This window comes from Oryzias latipes, chromosome 8 (assembly GCF_053564925.1).
Source record: "Oryzias latipes strain Hd-rR chromosome 8, Olatipes_Hd-rR_3.1".
In the NCBI taxonomy this organism is placed as follows: domain Eukaryota; kingdom Metazoa; phylum Chordata; class Actinopteri; order Beloniformes; family Adrianichthyidae; genus Oryzias; species Oryzias latipes.
Genome location: NC_136244.1, coordinates 4,204,333 through 4,224,785, shown reverse-complemented (window position 1 = coordinate 4,224,785; position 20,453 = coordinate 4,204,333).

The following is a 20,453-nucleotide window of genomic DNA, read 5'->3' as shown; positions in this document are numbered from 1 at the left end:
AGTGGCTTTATCAATCTGGAAGAAGACAATCTGAGAGAAATATGCTTGCACTTCAATACACTCCAAACACCATCAGACACATTTCTGGATTAACAACAAATCAGCAATTAATTTGTGTTTGTTACAGGTCCAAATCTGTAGGTTAGATGGTGGAACTGAAACAAATGTCCCACAAGGTTACTACTTTTTTCCTCTGGTTTTTCTTCCAGATAAACACGTTTTTAAAGTGTATTGTGTGTTTAAACTGTAAAAAAGATTATTTTAATCTTCATTTTTGCTGCAGTTATATTTGTACCGACTAAGGGAGCAGCTAAAAGGCCTGTTTAGTCTGGTGGACATTAAGGGCGTTCCCAGCAATTATTAGTATTGTGGTTCATTTTAAACATGATCTGCATGAAAAGCTATAAGCAGAAGTTCAACTTGACAAGTTTGACGGTTTGTTTTACAGCCTCGAATGCTTTGCATTTTATAGTACATCTGTGCTGCAGCTTTCACAGCTCTAAATATGCTGATGAAATCCCTGAAGCTGCCGTCAACCTGGCCTGAAGGCACCTCTTACAAGCAACAAACACTGGGTTCTTCCATCAGCTGTTCAGGTAATCAATAGATACGGAGGCCATTGGAACATGGCCTGACTGCCAATCTCTTGCTTTTTTGATCATTTGAACATCTTCAAATGATCATCCTTTCTGTGAGGATGTTTTGCTCCTTTGTTGTTAAGTTTAAACTCACAGGTTTGTGGCCTTCTGCAGGGAAACAGTCCCGAGGACTTGAAGGTCAAGCGGAAATGGAGGAGGTGATTTTGTGAATTCAACTTGAGCCAACAGATTGAGGAAGACAGAAAAAAAAAAAAATTCAAGGGTAGATATTATCACTCAGTGCTATTGTGCTATTGTTGTGGTTTGTAGCAGCAGATTCAGAAAAGAAAGCCCTTCCGCCTTAGGGGCTGCAGCATTGTGTCTCTACTTTTTGTACATTGTGGCCTTTGGAGCTCCCAGTTTTTATTAAGATCCACATGTCAGAAAAAGTAAGAGTTTTGCCTTTAAGTTCAATTCAGTTCAACTTTATTTATATAGCCCAAATTCAAAACAACAGTCGTCTTGATGGGCTTCGTATCGGTAATTGAAAAAGTTAAACATAAAATCAAAAGGATCATGACTACATAGAATTCAATAGGAAAATACTAAATTGAACTAAGATGCTGACTAAGCTAAACAGGACATCCCTGCACTTTGGCCTTATGAAGTTGAGTATTTACAATTCTATGACCACCATGTAGGCACGGATTTCTAACGGCCACTAGAGGTGTTCGAGCAGAAATGATAAGCATGAGATTGGGAGAATACCGTACTTGTGTGACACAAGTTAAATGCGAGTTCCCACTCAATTGGCCGCGCTGGAAAGCTGTCCAATAATCTCAGAGAGGAGGAGGCACATTGAGAAGCTGAATGTGTAATCACTTTTCCAGTATGAAACCTATTCATTTTGACTCACCCACAAACAGCCAAACAGCATGGAAGTCACTTCTGCTCTAAGACCCCTCACTCATCGTGCGACAAAAAGAAACACCCATGCTCAGCCCTATTTTGGCTGCATCCCATAATCCCTTGCTGTCTTTACACCCAACGTGCACGTGACCGCCATTACAATATGACGCGGCTTTCAAGTTAAAAGCAATCATTAAAAGCAGTGTGAAAAAATCCACCATCACCAACGGGTTTGGAAAAGCTGGTCTGCTGCGTGACAGGGAGGACAGTGCAAGCTCAGGAGTGAATTTACCTCAGGATGAGAGTGACACTGACAACGACAACGAAGGAGACACTGAGAGAGAGTGTGGCGAAGAATATCTGACACTATTCCAATCCGACACTGAGGAGGAAGACTTCCAAAGTTTCAGTGCAGAGGAGGAATATGAAGAAAGCTCTATGTGACTTTTACATTCATGTTTTTTTAATCCAGCCCTGTTAACGCTGTATTACGGTGTGTCACTATTGTGGAAGAAAACTCCTGGCGCACGCGCTGCGCAGCATTTGCCTGTGCGCAGATATAAGTTACTGCTGGACACCACTGTGAACTCTGATCTAGGCACTGTTTGGAAAGAAAAGCTCATATTATTAAAACTTTGAAAACTCTTTCTGTGTACCGTCTTTCTTTGTAGATATATCATGTGATGAACCTTTCCTGCGATTATTTTTTTCTTTCTTTAATCTCTGGCCGCCTTCGGTTGTTCCCTTCCCCGTTCGGACCCTCAGAGCCTCCAGAGTGGGTTAATAAAGAATCCTTCATGTTCTTCTGGGGGAAACCTTCTTTTATTGCAGTTCTCTTTCACTCTGTATAAGAAACATAAACACACACCCCCAACACACTTTTGCTGCCCTTGCTCTCACTCCCTCTTGCGCTGCACGTGCGCTCTCCCCTCCTTCCGCTCCTTCCTCCTCACTCTTACACACGCCCATGGCTTCAGCACATACACATCCTAATTTACAACACATGTTTCAATGTGGGCACATGCGGCTTATAGACAGGTGCGGCTTATGTATGTACAAAATGGTTTATCCTTTAAAAATGTAATGGTTGCGTCTTGTAATCAGGTGCGCTCTATAGCCCAGAAATTACGGTATTTCCAAAGTGTGAAAAGCTCCGTTACACCAAGGAAATACCCAATAAATAAATAACTGTAGTGCAACATCAGTACAAAAACACAACAAGGACTGAACAAAAATAAGTCGAAGAATTCGTATCACCTTCACAGCCCATGCATAAAGCTTTCTCGCGCAGTCAGTAAGAAGCCTTTGCACACACCTTACTCATGACTTCGGTTCCAAATTAATATGCAAATTGTATTGTATAATAATTTCAGAATCAGTTCAGGATCAGAATCATGTTTATTGTCATATGCAAATCTTACACCAACATACGAAATGTAGTCCCAGTACAACCTAAACAAGATCAGACATACAACAGAAATGCACACATACAATTTAAAGTTGACCGAGGCGGAGCCATGTTAGGTGCACCTCGCTTAGCATGGGTGTAGATGGATTATGGTATGGGGTAGGCATTGGTGACAATAAAGTCAAAGTCAAAGTCAGCTTTATTGTCAAATGTGCTGCATACACTTGACATGCAGCACAGATTAAATTACTTTCCTCTTGCCCCACAGTGTGAGCAGCTTATAAAATAATGAAATAAAATAGATAAAATAACAGTAGGTCTCATCATTGTTGTTGATGAAACCCACCACTTTTGTGTCATCCGCAAACTTGATGAAGAGGTTGAAGCTTGATGTTGGGGTGCAGTTGTGAGTCAGCAGAGTGAAGAGAAGGGGGCTCAGCACACATCCTTGGGGGACCCCTGTGTTCATTGTGATGGTGCTGGAGGTGTTGCTGCCGACACTAACTGCCTGTGGTCTCCCTGTCAGAAAGTCCAGCAGCCAATTACACAGGGAGGTGTTGAGTCCTAGTTGGTCCAGCTTGTGGATGAGCTGCTGGGGGATGACGGTATTGAAGGCAGAGCTAAAGTAAATGAACAGCATTCTGATATGAGAGTCTTTTGTTTCCAGGTGGGTGAGGGCTAAATGGAGGGCTGTGAAGATGGCATCATCAGTCGATCGGTTAGACCGATATGCAAACTGGTGGGGGTCCAGAGTGGGGGGGGGGGTAGACTTGATGTGATGTGATGCATGACTATCCGCTCAAAGCACTTCAGGCGATAGTCGTGGTGGCATGAGGGAGATGACTTCTTTGGGACCGGGATGATGGTGGGGGCTTTGAAACATGAGGGGATGACTTCTTTGGGACCGGGATGATGGTGGGGGCTTTGAAGCATGAGGGGACGACAGCCCGGCTCAGTGGGAGGTTGAAGATGTCGGTGATGACATCTGTGAGCTCATCAGCACAGTTCCTCAGGACACACCCAGGAATGTTGTCAGGTCCTGGGGCTCTCTGTGGTTTTCTCCTTCATAGTGAGCACCTCACCCTGTCACGTGATAGCATCAGCACCAGGTCAATGGGAGGGGGAGGAGTCTTCTGTGCTGGGATGCTGTTGTCTGCCTCAAAGCAGGCAAAGAAGGTGTTTAGCTGGTCCAACAGAGGGGTTGAGTTGTCGCAGGCCTGTGGGACGGGCTTGTAATCTGTGATGGTCTGAATGCCCCGCCACAGGTTCCTGGTGTCACTGCTGTCTCTGAAGCGGTCAGCGATCCTCCTGGAGTGCTCCCTCTTGGCCACCCTGATGCAAACTCATAAGTTCAATGGATGCAAGAACTGTGAAACTTTTTATTTCAGTAATAATGATCTCCTAAAGCAGCAAATTCAACAAATGACCATTTTACGTTCTTTAGAATCATTACAATGTTGTGGAACAATGTTGTAATGATGTGGAACAGAGCATTTGAAGGTTTTTATTTTTGAAAAAAATATTGTTATCTTCAGGAGATTTGTTCAACAACAAGTCACTAACTCGAATGGTTAGTGACTTGAAAATTCTACTGACTGAGTATCTAAAAACACAATTGAAAACTACCTTTTGCTTAATAATTTGAAGGGTGCTGTAGAGTGGTGGTTAAAGGGCACCATACAGCAGCATCACCCATATGTCTTCAGTGTGTGTAACTTGCATTATCCTTACAAATACTTCACGATGCCAATGGTACTTTCTATTTTCATGACGGCAAGACACACCTGCATTCCCTTTAAGACGCAGCTGCCCCTCTCTAGGAAAAAAAAATTACTCAGAACCAACAAACATTAGACTAAGCGACAAGAACTTCTGTTGTCTGAGTGATGCTCTCATACCGTGCCCTTACAACACACTCTGGTCATAAGGTGTGAGTGCTGGCTCCTTACTGAGCGCATGCAAATGTTGCACGTATCGGGTGTGCAGGTGATACGTCAGTGCTTAAAGAATGTCCACACAAACTACACTCTGTCTAATTTCCTTTTTTCTGAGGCTGCACGCACAGAATGCGCACCAATCACTTGAACAGCACCAGTGCTCGGTGTTCGGGGGGGGGGGGGGGGGGGGGGGTTATACAATGAAAAATCTGTACACACCTGCATCTCTCCGACATCTCCCTTACGTGTTGTAGAAGTGGTTTCTATGACCTGTCGTCCACAGAAGTGCACGAACATCTTCCCTCTACGGGATCACCGAGCGGCCAGTGATCTCAAAATGCCACGCGGTCCACCTGCATGCCCCGTTTGCCCATTTTTCTCCTGCAAACAGCCCGTATCCACCGTATCCGCAGTTGACAAAGATTTTAGGAACCTCTATGTGGCAAACATCCCCAGGTAATCTACAGGGAGTGGCAGCAAAGGAGCTGCTTGTCAACAGCGACACAAGAAATTGAGACCTAACCAACTTTACATCCTGATACATCAGAATCAGCTTTATTGGCCAAGTGCAGTGCATGTACAAGGAATTTGGTTTCGATGTCTTGTGCTCTCGTGCAAACTAGAAAGATATGAAAAAAAAAGTTTAAAGGAGTAAGACAAGAGAGGATAAATAATAAACAAAGTCCTATATGAGGTTGGCTATAGGAATATTTAAGCACAACTAGATAAAAAATGCAACAGTAAAAGTAAAAAATGTAGCAGTCGTTCTGGTGTGACAGTTTCTGTGGTTTGTTCCATGTTCTTGAGTGGTCTGGAGTCAGGAGTTCATTAGAGTGACAGCTTGGGGGAAGAAGCTGTCTCTGTGCGCTGTCAAGCGCGGCCCTGACGGGGGAAGCCTGACAAGGCGATGTTCGGGATGAGAGGTGTCCTTTGCAATTCTGCCAGCCCGCTTCCTGACCCTGGACCGGTACAGGTCCTGAATGGAGGGAAGAGTTGGACCACTAATCCTCTCAGCAGATCTGATGATTCTCTCTAGTCTGTTCCTGTCGTGTGCTTTGATCCAAACCAGACCGTGATGGATGAGGGTCAGGAGAGCTTGGATTATTGCCGTGTAGAAGATGGTCAGCAGCTCCTGAGGCAGGTTGAACGTCTTGAGTTGTCGCAGGAACTACAACCTCTGCTGAGCCTTTTTCCAGAGCGAGTCAATGTGATAGGTCCACTTAAGGTCCCGTGAGATGGTGGACTCTAGCCATCACAGTATGGGCCAGAGCGGTTCACCTCTGATTGAAAAGTTGCAGGCTCCCACCCTGCCCGTCAAAGTGTCCTTGGGCGAGACACTGAACTTCACGTCATATGGTGCCGGTTTTCGGCAGCAGAGCCACCATTAGTATGTGACTGTGTGTGCATGGGTGAATGGGACTGTGGCTGTGAAGCGCTTTGAGCCTCCAAGAAATGCAGTAAAGTGCTGTATAAGTATGCACTATCTACCATTTGTTTCTATATTATGTTAGTTTTAACAATTAGGCTACTTACATCACGTTTGATTGTTTTAAGGTTGTTGTTTTTCTTGAGTAGTTGTCACAGTTTCATTTCATTAATGATTTTGGTTCGCTCTGTTGTTTAATGAAATTGAAAATAAAATTTAGGAAAACAAGTTTTTTATGGTACGTTTGGTACGTTTTACATTTCAAAACAAACCAGTGTCTGATAAAAAATAATTTAAATAAGCAGTATAATTTTATAGACACAATGAACCTCTTTGAATCACAAGTTTTTTATGTTAATAGGATTTGATTTTTTTTTTTAAAGTTTAAAATTAGAAATACTTATTTAGGATGGCCACCTTAAAAACTCTTCTGCCAAGGGTCCACAAAATCTATCGGTGGCCCCGGGTATAGGTAAGAGTAACTATGTGATCTGCCTAAGAGGAAAGTAAATAAATAAGTGGCAGTTTACAGGGGTTTCCATTTGACTTTTTTAACTTGTTCTCCCAGATGGACCCCAAACACAAACAGAACCGTCAGACGATGGCGAGCAGAGGTAAGACCGTGTTGTTTTCTCCTTTGAGAGTCAGCAAACTGAGGTGAAGAGTTTGTTTTTAGGACGGCACACTCAACAGAATCCAAATGAAGGTTGACACATGAATCCATCCACAAGAGCAAAACAATCAAACAACCATCCGTCTCACTTATCTGGGAAATTAGCAAAAACTTTTTAGAAGAAACTACCAAGAAACTGTGGACTACATGTTCTCTGGAGTTTCAATACATCTTTTATGCATAAAAAACACTTCTGTTTTTTTGCTTTAAAAGTTTTTTTAAATGAATTTTATGCTTCAACTTTGTGATTCTCTAGGAAAAAATTCCTTACATAAAAATGTTTATCTGACTCATGCAGTTATTTAAAATATGAATCAAAGCTTGAGTTTGACTTATTTGTTTAGTTCTTTGTGCACCGTTTATTTAGGCGTTACCAAACGAGTCAACAGCTGCTCAGGTGCATGAAAATCCTCAACATTTAGCCGAAATCTTGGCCTGTACTGCACTTTCTCTGGCTTCAATTTAAGCTCAAAATAATAAAACACGAACATGGTAAATTAGATTTCCATGGCTGAGCAGCTGCATGCACATCATAAAGTCCAAAGCCAAGCGCCGGGTGGAGTAAAATACACCGCCACTAAATTGTGGAGCTGTGTTCTGCGCAGCTGTGACTCACACTTTTTATTTCGCTGTCCAGACGGAAAAAGACCAACTTCCTACCAGGCAAGTGTTTCATTTAAAGTGTGGATGCCATGCTTTGAACAACTTTGTCAAATAAAAAAGCCCTTTAAACGCTGATTCTATTGATACCAATAGTTCGCGTCGAAAAAAATCCGAAGCATATGAATAATAGACATCTTTCGAAGGAATCAGAGATTTGGATCTGCCGCTAGAGCGCAGGCTGGAAGTGAACCCGATATGACCTGTGACGTCATGAAAGGCGTTGATTTTCGCAGTTCCGCTTCGGACAGCATGTAAACAAAACCGGTAGTCTTCGTTTCTCTCGTGTTTAAATCTGTTAATCATCAACATGCCAAGTCGTTGTGTGGCAGCTGGATGTAGCAATACATCTACTGAAAGTGTATCTGTGTATAAAATTCCCAAACAAGAAACGCTGCTGAAAAGGGGAAAGTTCAAGAAGGTGGACGGCGAAGGATTTTTCCCTCCAGATCTGCAGGAGAGAAGTCTGCGTTTTCGAAGGGACAAAAACCGGGACACAAACGAAGAATTTTGAACGGAGAGTTGGGAGGAGGATCTTGGCTTCTGAGTCGAGGAAAGGCGGGTGAGCTGGAAGCGAGCGAGCCGTTTTCTGGGTCGGAGAGGACGGCGCTGGAGTCGGGAGCGGAGGCTGCTAAGCTAGTGTGCATCACGATGGATCACATTGAGGCGAAGTAGTCGTGTTTTCTGTTGTCCTTGGATCCAACTGGAGTATTTCAACGCACTCAATGTTTTGCAAGAGAAGCAACAGGCCTGCAACGTTTTTTTTCTTTTGCTTTTGAGGTGCCGGTACCGTGAGTAAACTGAACTGTGTGTGTGTGAGCGCGCGCGCGCGCACGAGAAAAGGTTTCAAACGGGTTCAAACGGGTAAAACTGTTAATGTTCCACAGTTGTTAATGGTATACAGTGACTTTGTTAACTAAAGAGTAGTACCATCTGGGAAACTTTTATTTTGTGACATTTATTTTGTAAATTGGGTTGAAAACCAGTGTTTACCTTTGTTTAGATTAGGCCAAAAGGGGACATTTTGAGTATATTTTAGGGTAAGTGGAGTAATTTAATTTTATACATTTTTTAGACTTACTGGAGTCTAGCCGAATCTTCATGCTGGCTATCGTCATGATCGGCATGATCACTAGACCTACTACTTTCTGCTATATCCTCCTCACTTTCGCAAAAGGGTTCGAATCGATACGGTTGCAAAAGTGACTCATCATCATGATAATCTCCGCAACTTTCCTCTTCATCTTTCTGTTCATCTGATGATAAATCGCTAATAGAGACGGTAGCATCACTCTGTGCTTCGCTATCGGTGCTAGCCATGTTGTCTGCCTTGTCTTCCTTTCGTTACGTCACAAACAGGGCGGCGCGAATTCGGCGGAATGCGTGAAGCCGGCGGCCGTCCTCGTTGTTTATATTGCGTTTTTCGCTATTTATTCTTTTTCGAAAAATATTAAAAACAATCGCAACATGAAATAGAAACTATTTACTATATTTTGGCTTATTAAAATAGGCCATGTCACCCACACTTTAAGATGTTCTAGGGTTTGATGTTGAGGGTGAAATTGTTGTGCTTCTAAATCTAAAAGCAGTTTTGCTTTTGGACAAAGGGAAAATCTGGTGCAGTTGCAAAAAAGGGGTTAACTCTGTTTGGATTTTGGAGCAAAGGAATCTAATAGCTGTAATGCATCCACTGTATAAATTCAATTTCAGCATCAAAGTCAAGAGTGAGCATCCAAATGTCCCTCCCCTTCTCAGTGTGCAGCAGCCGCAGACAGAAGGTCGGGCCGCCGGGTCCAGTGTCTGACTTTTCCAGCATCTGGTCTCAATTCAGAACGCCAAAGGTGGGAGGGACCGCTGCTTTCTGAATGAGACTTACTGTGAAAGGTCTGGACCTGGCCATCTGAACAGAACAACCCGTGCAAACCGCTTTGACATTTAAACTGAACTCAAACATGTCAAGCCAATGGCACAAGTGTGGCGGTGACTGAGTCAACGCAGCTCAGAAAATGAAACACTGGACCACATATGGATGTTGGAGCCAAAGAACTTTCAACTGTTTGCAGAAATAAATCTCCAAATAAGAACGATGTGAATTTCTCTGTTAAACCCAAATGCATTGTTTTTGCACAAACGCTGTATGTCCCGCAACAGTCCTGAGGGGTATTCCACAAAGCAAGGTTAACGAACCCTGACATTAGCCCTGAGCTCTCGGTTAAGTAAACCTAAAGTTGGTCATTCTGGGTATGTCGGTTCCAAAGCACCGGTTATGAGTTTGGTTAATCAACCTCCTATCAGTAACCCTGGGTTAATGCGCGTGCACGGCCAGTTCAACAAGGCATTTTCAATGGATTGCCGATTTCTGGAATCACCATGGAAAAACGTGGAGAAAAAAAGAGATCTTTCTGCTTCAGTGAGATGGAGTCGGAGGTTTTTGATGAAGGCGTTTGAAGATTATACGACCATCATAACTAAAAAAAAAGTAATATGGCCACATCAGCAAAAGACTGAGTATCTGCCTGGCAAAAAATAACGGACATAGTAAACACCTATGTGTGTACACACACAATATATATATATATATATATATATATATATACATACATATATATTTGGCATCATGAACAGATATATTGTTACCTGAATATTGATGCAATGCATTGACTTCCTATCAACATAGTCTCCTTCATTAACTGAAGAAGCTTTAATAGGATTGCGTATTCCATCAATCCACCCAATCACATTTGGGAACCCTGAAATAGGAGGAAATATAATTAGAAACATCGCAATGAATGTGACTGTAAACAGTATGGATATATTGATAAATAAGTTTTATGTCATTGAAACTGTCAAAGAAAATAATGGGACAAAGCTGCTATTCTGTGAAATTCCTCTTTAATGACCCTCATTGGTTTATGGACAGGAAATTGCACAGAATGTGCCTAGGAGGTGTTTGGGTGCCAGGCATACTGTCCGAACTGCCCTGCTAACAGTTGCCTTTCCCACATGTTCTGCAACACCTACAAAACAATAACGCTTCAGTAAATATTCATTTGGATAAGAAAAAACATTGATACGTGGTCTTATCACCCTCTCACGGTGGAAAAAGTATTATCTGAGCTTCTTCATCCACTAAATCATCCTCAAATGGACACACCATGCTCCTTCACTTCTCTGAAAGCAAACTAACCTTCAACTAAACCTGCTCCAGACCAGATTATGTTTAGAGCATGAGTTGCTATGGCAACTTGACAGACACTGAAACATACCTCAATTTTTGGAACCGAAAGCTGAGGTTATCCGCTTCCTTAGCCTCAAACTTACCGTGGGAGCGAGCATAACCTGCTTTCTGGAATACCCCCCTGGACAGGTGTGCAGAACCACAGTGCATGCATGTAACTGTCGGGTAGATTACTGTCGCAGTGCTCACAAATGTCTGAGTTACTCAGACCCATCTTGAACATCCTCTGTCCCGTTTAGTAAGTGTGTGAAGAGGTTTGAATTTGACTTTGGACTGTCAGTTGTCAGTTTAAAGGTGTTTAGACAAATTTCTGACCAGAAATTTTGATCTGTGCTGCTGCTTAAGTCTGCATGATTACTTTTCAAACGGTATGTACCTCCGTGAGCAAAGACTGGTCATCCATACGTCACTACCACATCCGAGTGCCCTATTGGTCAAAGTTCGACGTAGTTTTAACTTTCAACGCGTGTTCTATGGCCGCAGGTTTTGTACGTAGAGCCCAAAAACAGTCTTAAAACCCGCATAGCAATACGTGAACGCAATAGTTTTGAACCCGGAAGCATTTAAGCACGTTTACATGGACTTTTTATTAGAAGTGGCCACTTCAACGCACGCTGCTGAAGCTGGAGTGAACGTAGCATAAGAGTATTCATTTATTGGTTTTTGTTAACAAAAATGTTTTAAACTTCGCCATCTCAGAGGGCCTATATCATTGTTTTCTTAAGCCTTTCAGTGTAACCTATATTCATATGTAGGCAGCGCAGACTCTTCCTGGAAGGGGCGGTTCCTCATTCGTTTGGATGTTAGACCTGCTCGTTTTCTTGGATCAGGAGGAGCTGGTCATCAGAGCACAGGTTTTTAGAGGAATACTCAGTAAATGCGTGAATGGATCAAAATACCACCTTGAGGTTGATTTATTTTTTTGTGACCAAAGAACATTATGATACATGTAAAAGCTCAAAAATGTGTTTTTGCATGATTGTGACAAAAGGTTGCAGGACAGCGCCTGAACACCAGCCTCAACTGTTTGTCTGTTTCTCCCAGCGCAGCAGCAGTTTATGGTTTTATCCAGAGACATGCACACACCCAGGTAAACAAATCATTCACATTTTACAACAAATTCATTGCCGAATTTTGTTTAATTCTAAGGGTTTAAAATAGAATCATACTCACCATCTAAGTTTCCCTGCACAAACAGCAAAATGTGCACATTAGCATTCATATCCATTCACAGGAAACAGGAAGTGACTTTGTATGTCAAAATTTTTGTTTTCGCTTCCCTTTCTGTCTAACTGGAATTGTTTCAACCTTACATCTGTTTTTTTTCAATTGTTACAATCTTTTTTTAGTTTTTTTAAATATCTGTAATTTTGAAGTTATGTTTAGGAACCCTCCAGGTTGCAAGGCAGGAATTTTTTTCAAACAAGTGTGTGGTTAATTGGCCTGTGGGAGGGGCTTAGCCATATAAGGGGTGAACCTTTCCCAATGTGGAGAGCAGTCTTGGTTGAAGTGGTAGCAACAAGCACTCCTATAAAGACTTGTATTGTTTCTTTAATTTTTTTTTTCTTTGGAACAATAAAGTCCCATTATTTGATCTTTGGACTCTGCTGGGTTGGTCATCTTATTTTTGAGTGTTTCCTTTCCTCTCTGCTAAGAAGAACCCCGTTACAATGATATAGGCCCTTAAATGCCTTCTCTAGCTGCTTTGTCTGACAAAATTAACAGTCAGAGGCAACGGAAAAACAGGACTGTGACTATCACCCCTCCTTCAAACCTATTCAAAGTAACTGTGCATATCTGTGTGATTCATTTTCTCGGGTACAGCAGCATCTTGTTTTCCCGACGTCGCTCAGGAGATGAGAGGAAGGTGAGAGGTGTGGCCAGCAGAATCTAACTTTACCCTCAGGGAGAACACCTCAAACCCTCCAAGCTGCTGACAATAAATCACATCCTTTAGATCACATATCATGGTCATCTAATTAAAAAAATCAATTTGAGGCTGACACGTTTATAGGATGCTTCACATTTATCTGTAAAGGGCGCAGAGGGAATCTAATGAAAGGGAAATTAAGCAAGATCATTATCAAGAAATTACCTAATTAGCTTGATTTATGGCACATGAAGGCAAAGAGGATTCATCTAGAATAGTGATGTATTCTGATAATGATGTGAAGAATTAAAGCAGGTATGAAACATATATAGTCTAATCAGCTTCTGTTTTGTGCAGGTAAATTCACATCTGTTATAGTTATTCAACAGGATTTTATATTTTGGACAGGTGACCACAGGCTCCACTGACCCTACACAGGATAAAAAGAACAACCTTCATTTTACTTTATTTCCCTCCTAAAAAGGAAAACAACAGACATTTAAATTCTTTAAGGTTGACAATACAATTCATGGGAGCTGAGACAAGCAAATTAAATGCATTTGTTTCTTTTATTTTAATACTTTTATGAAACATGCAGCACTAATACAAGAAAATAGAAGCAATATCTGGATATAAACCATCTGAATTTTCAATTTTTACATGAACGGATATGTTTTATCATTCGTCCGTTAATTATTTGTTTCCAGTAATTTTTTTATTTTGTTTTTCCAATGATTTCGGTCTTTCTCATGTCTGCTTCACCTTTTGACACAAACTCAAGTCCCAAGTCTATAAAAAAAACAGGGTAAGAGGTGAATATTGAAATTGCAAAACACTTTTTGTGACTTTATCTTAATGGAAGCGTTTTTCTAGCATAATTGAAAATTAAAGTCAAGAACCGCTTTTTCATTGTGAAAATGAAGCTGCATTTGTTGACTCTAAATTAAAATGAAAAAGCAATCCGCCAAACCGCTTTTTTTTTTCTTCTTCAACAACGTTCAGTATGTTGCTTAATTAAAATCATAAAGAAAACGGTATTGGACATTTCATTTTCAAAAAGTTTTCTAGCAAATGTGTAGCAAAATTCAATAAAATCTAATTTGATAATTAAAATGGATTGACAGACATACTTCATCATTTTTATAATGTTACTGCATCAATTAACTCAAAAATAAAATTAAAAATCAATCCTTTTTAAAATGCTTTTCTGGTATTGACTTTTATTATCAAAAATGCTACAGAAACGCTTCCATACATCTAGGCGGTAAAGCCTGAATATAAGTTTAAATCATTTGAAAAATGTGTAAACATTTTCTCAATTGGAGGCAGGGAGACCAACAGCAGTGACTCACACATGCTCAGTGTGCTTACTTTGCTCGTTCACAGAAGAAGATATGTTTACAATTTAGCAGATAGGAGATTTTAACAGAACCCTTCTCTGCAAATGCTCACTCGTTTCTGACAGTTTTTAAGCTTCTGTGTTCCCTTCCTTTTTTCTGGGTGGGGTTTCAAAACAAACTCAACAGTTTTCCATAATAAAAAAAAGTCTGGATTGGAACAGATTTCAACAAGTTAAGGTTTTTTTTTCATTCCTGCTGAAAATGGTCTGACAGTGCATTTCCAGTCCAGACAACCATGCGGACCTTTTTGCAGGACTGGCGTTATGAAAAACTTTTACATAACCGTAACGGTGGACACAAGTAGGCATCTGTTAGCCAATGTGACTGTATTCTTTGGAGGCAAGCATGCCCCGAAGCTGAGAGCGCCCTAAGTACAGGATCTTGTAAAAAAACAAAAATTGATTTTATTTTCTTGAGAGTTAAAAGCTGGCTTCATGTTTATACTTTAAGTCGGTGCCACAAGCTGAAAAATGTTTTAAGCATGCAGAATAAAGATGGTAGGAACGAGTTTTCAACATAAATCTATCTATTCATACACATTGTTTTATTGGGTAGACTAGGCTGACTGATGATTACAAAATTACAAGATTCACCAACATTATAGTTCTCAGTTTTTTAAAAAGCATTTATTTAGATCCACTATAAAACCATTGGCTCACCCGTCCAAATGATCAGAATCGGGTGTCCTAATAACTTGGTCTGGCCAAAGTCAAGCCCTCAGACATGTAGACTGTTTTTATGTGTCTTAATGTGTTTTTTTTTCTACAAACCAGTGAAAATGAAGGTAAAACATTTTAAAGCATCTTTTCATAGACTTTTTTAGGTATGACATCAAGTATAAGTGGAAAACTTTTTGTACCTCCAAGTAACATTTCATTAATAAATTGCCATTATTTTGTCTGTTATGTCACCACAACTTAATGATGACGTAATGATTGACCTTTGTGTTGTTTTCCAACATTCTCCACTGTTTCACATTAGATTGTTTGGTGGTTTGGAGCCCAACACTCTAATTCTTTTCAAAGATAACATCTTATGGCCCCTTTTCACACATGTTCAATGCGGTTCAGCTCTTTTCTCATCTGTTTTGAAATTTCTTTACATGACAGGATGACATTTATGTTTATCTGTAAACAATCAAGCTTCACTTTGTCGGATAAAGTTAGTCTGAAAAGCTGAGTCATGCAGGGCAGACAAACTGACACGGTCTAGTTTCAATGAAATCAAAGCAGCTGCTGTCGGGAAATCGTGAAATAAAGTTTAACCCTGCAGATAAACACAGCCCATATATGGAGCAGTGACTCAATCCCGTTTAAATACTTGTAGAATGAACGGAAACAGACACAGGTAATCCTATCCAATGTCGGTGGTTGACCTCATAAACACCAAACAAACACAAATTCCCACAGAAACTTTCCAAAATATGGAGAGAAGCTTCATTGAAAGAGTGTAAGATGTTAAAGCTGCATGACTCCGGAATCAAAGCGCAGATATCCACATGTGCGTCTGTGTTTCATCTCTGTGTCAGCGCAGCTTCAACCTGTTTGCCAATGAAAAGCAGCAGATTCCGCCCACACTAAGATCTGTCTGCAGTGGAAAACTGGAGCGGAGTCAGGCGTGCAATGGAGATTACTCAAAGTTTAAGGCCCGGGTAAGCTTTTGTCCCTCCATCGTCCTTTAGGATGGGTCAAAGGTCATCCTGGATGAGGGTAAAACAAGTGTGAAACAAAGTGGCAGTGGCGGTTCTACACTGACTTACATCACAGGCAAGTGACCCCCCGCCCCCCACCCCCCACACACAAACATCCTTTTGTGTTCCCTATTTTTATTTGCCCATTTTACACACAAAAATACGTGAATTTTATAAACTCGCATTACATGGATGTTAAACCCAGTCCCACATAGGGCCTAATGGTACAGCATCACCTCCTGGCTCCTCAGGGAGTGTACAGACCAGCTCTGTGTGGTGATGCTGTTCATATTTAATATGAGCCTCAGACTGGAGAAGGTACCAGTCCTCTGGAGGACTTCCTGCCTGGTTCCGGTTCCAAAGGTACCTCGTCCTACGGAACCGAACCACTTCAGACCTGTCGCCTTGACTTCCCACCTGATGAAGGCTATGGAGAGGATCATCCTCAGCCATCTCCGCACTCAGGTGAGCTCAGCACTGGACCCGCTGCAGTTTGCATATCGACCAGGCATCGGGGTGGATGACGCCATCATCTACCTGCAGCATCGGGCCCTGTCTCACCTGGAGGCCCCTGGGAGCACTGTGAGAGTCATGTTTTTGATTTCTCCAGTGCTTTCAACACAATTCAGCCATCACTGCTGAGGAGGAAGCTGGAGGTTGCAGGTGTGGACCAACATCTGGTTGCTTGGACCATCAGCTAAGCTGACATCCATCATGAATAACCCCTCCCACCCCCTACACCAAACTGTAGAGGCGCTGACCAGCTCCTTCAGCACAAGACTGTTGCACCCTCAGTGTAAGAAGGAGCGCTACCGCAGGTCATTCCTCCCCACAGCCATCAGACTGTACAACACCGTGTCAAAGTGACACTCCATGGTCCCAGGGGTGTTTTTCTGTTTAGTCATTGATTCATTTACTTTTGTTGTAGTTGTTGTTTTTCAATTTTAAATTGTTTTTGTTCCTGAACAGTTGTTTGTTTTTGTTCTTGGTGTGAACTTCATTAGTTATTTCTGTATTTTGAAAAAATTTGTAATGTTTTTTTACAGTTTACATGTTTTGCAGACCGCATGTTTTTTACACTTTTGCAGCTGTATTTATTTAATATTTATTTCTTTATTTAATAAGAATCTCATTTTTGATAATAATTTTTCATAATAATTTTAGTAATATTTTTAATTATCTAATATAAATGTAATTTGTCATGTCCTTTATTGATGTTATATTATATAGATTATTTCTGAATGTCGTGTTGCTGCCACAGATAAATGAAATTTCCCCATTGTGGGATTAATAAAGTCATCTATCTATCTATCTATCTAAATCCAAAACACGCTTTAGGTTGCGTGCCGAAAAAGATAAACATTTAGTGAACATACTGAAAGTAAGCTTTTAAACCTTTAAAACGTAACCTTTCAAACATAAATATGAATAAAAACAGGAATATTAATCCAATAAAAATCAAGTTAAACCTTAAATAACGTGTAATATTTTGCTCTCCTTAAAAATTGCATTCTGTCAAAATTATACAAATATGAACATGTTGCAGAACAAAACATTAAACTAATTAATTTGACTAATTTTGTGCAACATCAAAGGTAAAAATCTTCCCAAAAAAACTCAATTCTTTCATTAACAAATGATTTATTCATGATCTCAAAAAGTCCAGCTGTTTTCCTGCATTACCTGCCATTTTGATGTCAAATAGGCTACTAACACCAACTAAACAACAGGAAAACGTCAAAAATGCATTTTTATGGAAAATAAAGACATGTCATAAAAAAGTTAATAGTTACAATAGTTAATAAAGAATGACATTATTAGTATGAGCTCAGGAATCTAAAGGCCCGCCATGCTCCAGGTGTTGCGCAATCGAGGCTGCGCTCCATGTGATGTTTCACGCCTTTGCCTGCATGTGCGCTCCACACTCCTCCCCTTTTCCTGACACACATTCTCAAAGACAGGAGTGCGCGAAGCTGTGGGGGGTCGTTACAAAATCTGTGATATAATTTGTTAAATTTGCGCCCTGGGAAATTGCCCATATGGCCCATGCCTAAAACCGCTACTGGCCTTGAGCTATGAGAAAGAAAAGGAAAGGAAAGCGAGTTGCATAAATCCACTTTAGTGATCCAAATCAAGCCCAGTTTTAAAGACACAGGGTTTGGGAAACTCAGACTCTATCCACACTGTAACAACAGCGAAACCACAAGAAATATAATTAAATAAAGTTCAAATCAACTCAAAATGTGTGATTGGGAGCAGGACAGTGAGTCACTGCTGTGATTTTGTAAAGCAAAAGGCGAGAAGATAGTTGGACAATGGTCTGTGCATATAAACACAACAAAATTGTGACTAAATTTCATTGGAATTGGGAAAAAGTCAACAGAAATAAACTAAACATCCTTACACATAAACAGCCTGTTGAAATAAAATGATCTGTGACGCACTGAGGATTACATAATGTCATAACCTGTGATTACAATGAGAATTCAATTCCAAAATGATTGAATTATTACTTCCTGAGGTACTAATGAACGTTGAGTAAAATGACATGGAAGTGCTTCGATGGTTGCCAAGACTAAGAAAGGAAATTCAACCATTTTTATTGTTTCCTAAGGCAAAAAATCCATTGTGTGCAAAAGACGGAGTCTGATTTAAGCCAGACGAGAAATAAATTTCAGATTTGACAAAATGCAAAAAGACTTGCACGGGTTTTCCGGCTCCGTCTGATTACTGTAAGCCTGAGTCCCACTAAGGGGAAGCCAAACATTGGTTTGCTCAATGTACAATAGCCCTAAAGTTTAGTGACATTCAGTATCTTTGGAGTTATTGAGCATTTTTGAACAAATATGATCCATATTTAAATTAATGAAAATTCTTAAAACAAACAAAGTGACTTTATGACATAAACTTTCTTGTGGCAAGACAATTGGGTCATGATTAGTCAGAACAGAAAGTTTGGTGAGAATAGCTTCAGTATCTTCAGAGCTACTGGCCACCTTTATTATAATTTATATCTCTGTTCAAATTTGAAAAAATATATACAATAAAATAAAATAAAGACTGTCTCACAAAATATTTATTGTGGCATAATACTGATGAGTCTTCATTGCCAGCTAATATAAATGTGGACATTTATTCGTTATTGAGAGATTATTGAATTTTACACAATGTTGTTTTTTATAGAGTTTGCACTTTGTTGACGGTCCCTTGGCAGCCGCCTCGCTGCTGTTTCTGCATTTACAGATCGAAGAGAACAATTCTCATTAAAAGGCAGAAAAAGACAATTTTTTTTCTTTTGAAATGCATTTGTAGTTCACTCTCTGTGTTAATGCACAATGATTGAGAGACTTGCTGTCACATTTGAATGTTTACCAGAAGAGTTATTGATGCCAGAAGTCCGAAGCTGTGAAGATCTTTCTAACTTTACCAAGGCTGTGTCCGAATTCCCGCCCTAATCCCTAACTACTGAAAAACAAAATATCGCGGCACTATGTAGTGCCCTGGATTTTAAAAGCAAATCGGATGTCTTGATCACTACTTTTCTTTTTAAACGTTGGATATGACATCGTCGATTTCACAAAGTTAAAATCTCATTGATATGAGCATTCTGCAACGATTATTTATGAGTCCACTGTCTCCTTAAGATAAAAATGTTGATGGCAAAAATAGTTCCAACCCATCGCATTGTGGTCAATATTTGCCAATCTAGTGAGCGTCGATGCACACTAGTTTTTCGCAGAGACTTCTGGGAAATTTCTAAGGCACTGGATTTTGGAATTGTAGATTCGGACAGCACTACAAAATGGCAACTCACTATATAGAGCACTTTGTAGTCAGCAGTAAGGGAATTCGGACACAACCCAAGTCTTCTGAGTCCTGCACTCTGATTGGTTGATTCCCCCCTCCTCTAACCCCACTCCCCTCCTTGTTCCATTATCGGAGACAGATTTGTTTTGACACAAATGTCTCGCAAGGAATGTGTCAAAAGTCTGAGCGCAGGCGTAGCGCTCGCGGCAGCAGATTCACGCAGTTGTATTCCCCGATTAGAGGTTGTAACTCTAAATGTTGTGATTTTGTTTGTCAAATTTTACTGCGGAAGATTTCTAAATACAGATACAGATTTTTGGTGCACAAGTTCTCACATCAAATCTACAAGTTCATCCATTTAGACACATTCTACCATCACATCTGGCTTTGATTTTACTCAAATTTAAATTTAAATTTGAAGTACGCAGAAAAACAATTTCAGTCCCAGGTGGGAAAACAGGAAACAGATTTAGACCCAAAACGGAGGGGAAGAAAAAGACAACAACTGCTAGAACATCATGTTAAGATGGGTCAGCAATGAGCTTCAGAAGCTCGACTTCAGCCTCCTGGACAGAAGAATAACAACATCTTGGCTTTGAAATCTGACATCCTAGAGGAAGATGAACCATCTCCAGCTGTCCGTCTTCTGAAGAGAATGAAACACGAGTCCAGGATGGAGGTGTCCGTCTGCGGGGTGCATCCCTTTTTCACATCACTTCAAGGGAACTATTTCCAAAGTGCTCATAAAGTCAAACATCTGCTTGGCTGCCCCAGTTCTCACTGAGATCCTTTTGCATCATCCAAACCTCCATTTACTCAGCCATAACTGTGTGCTAACTCCCTCAAGTCTAACGTTA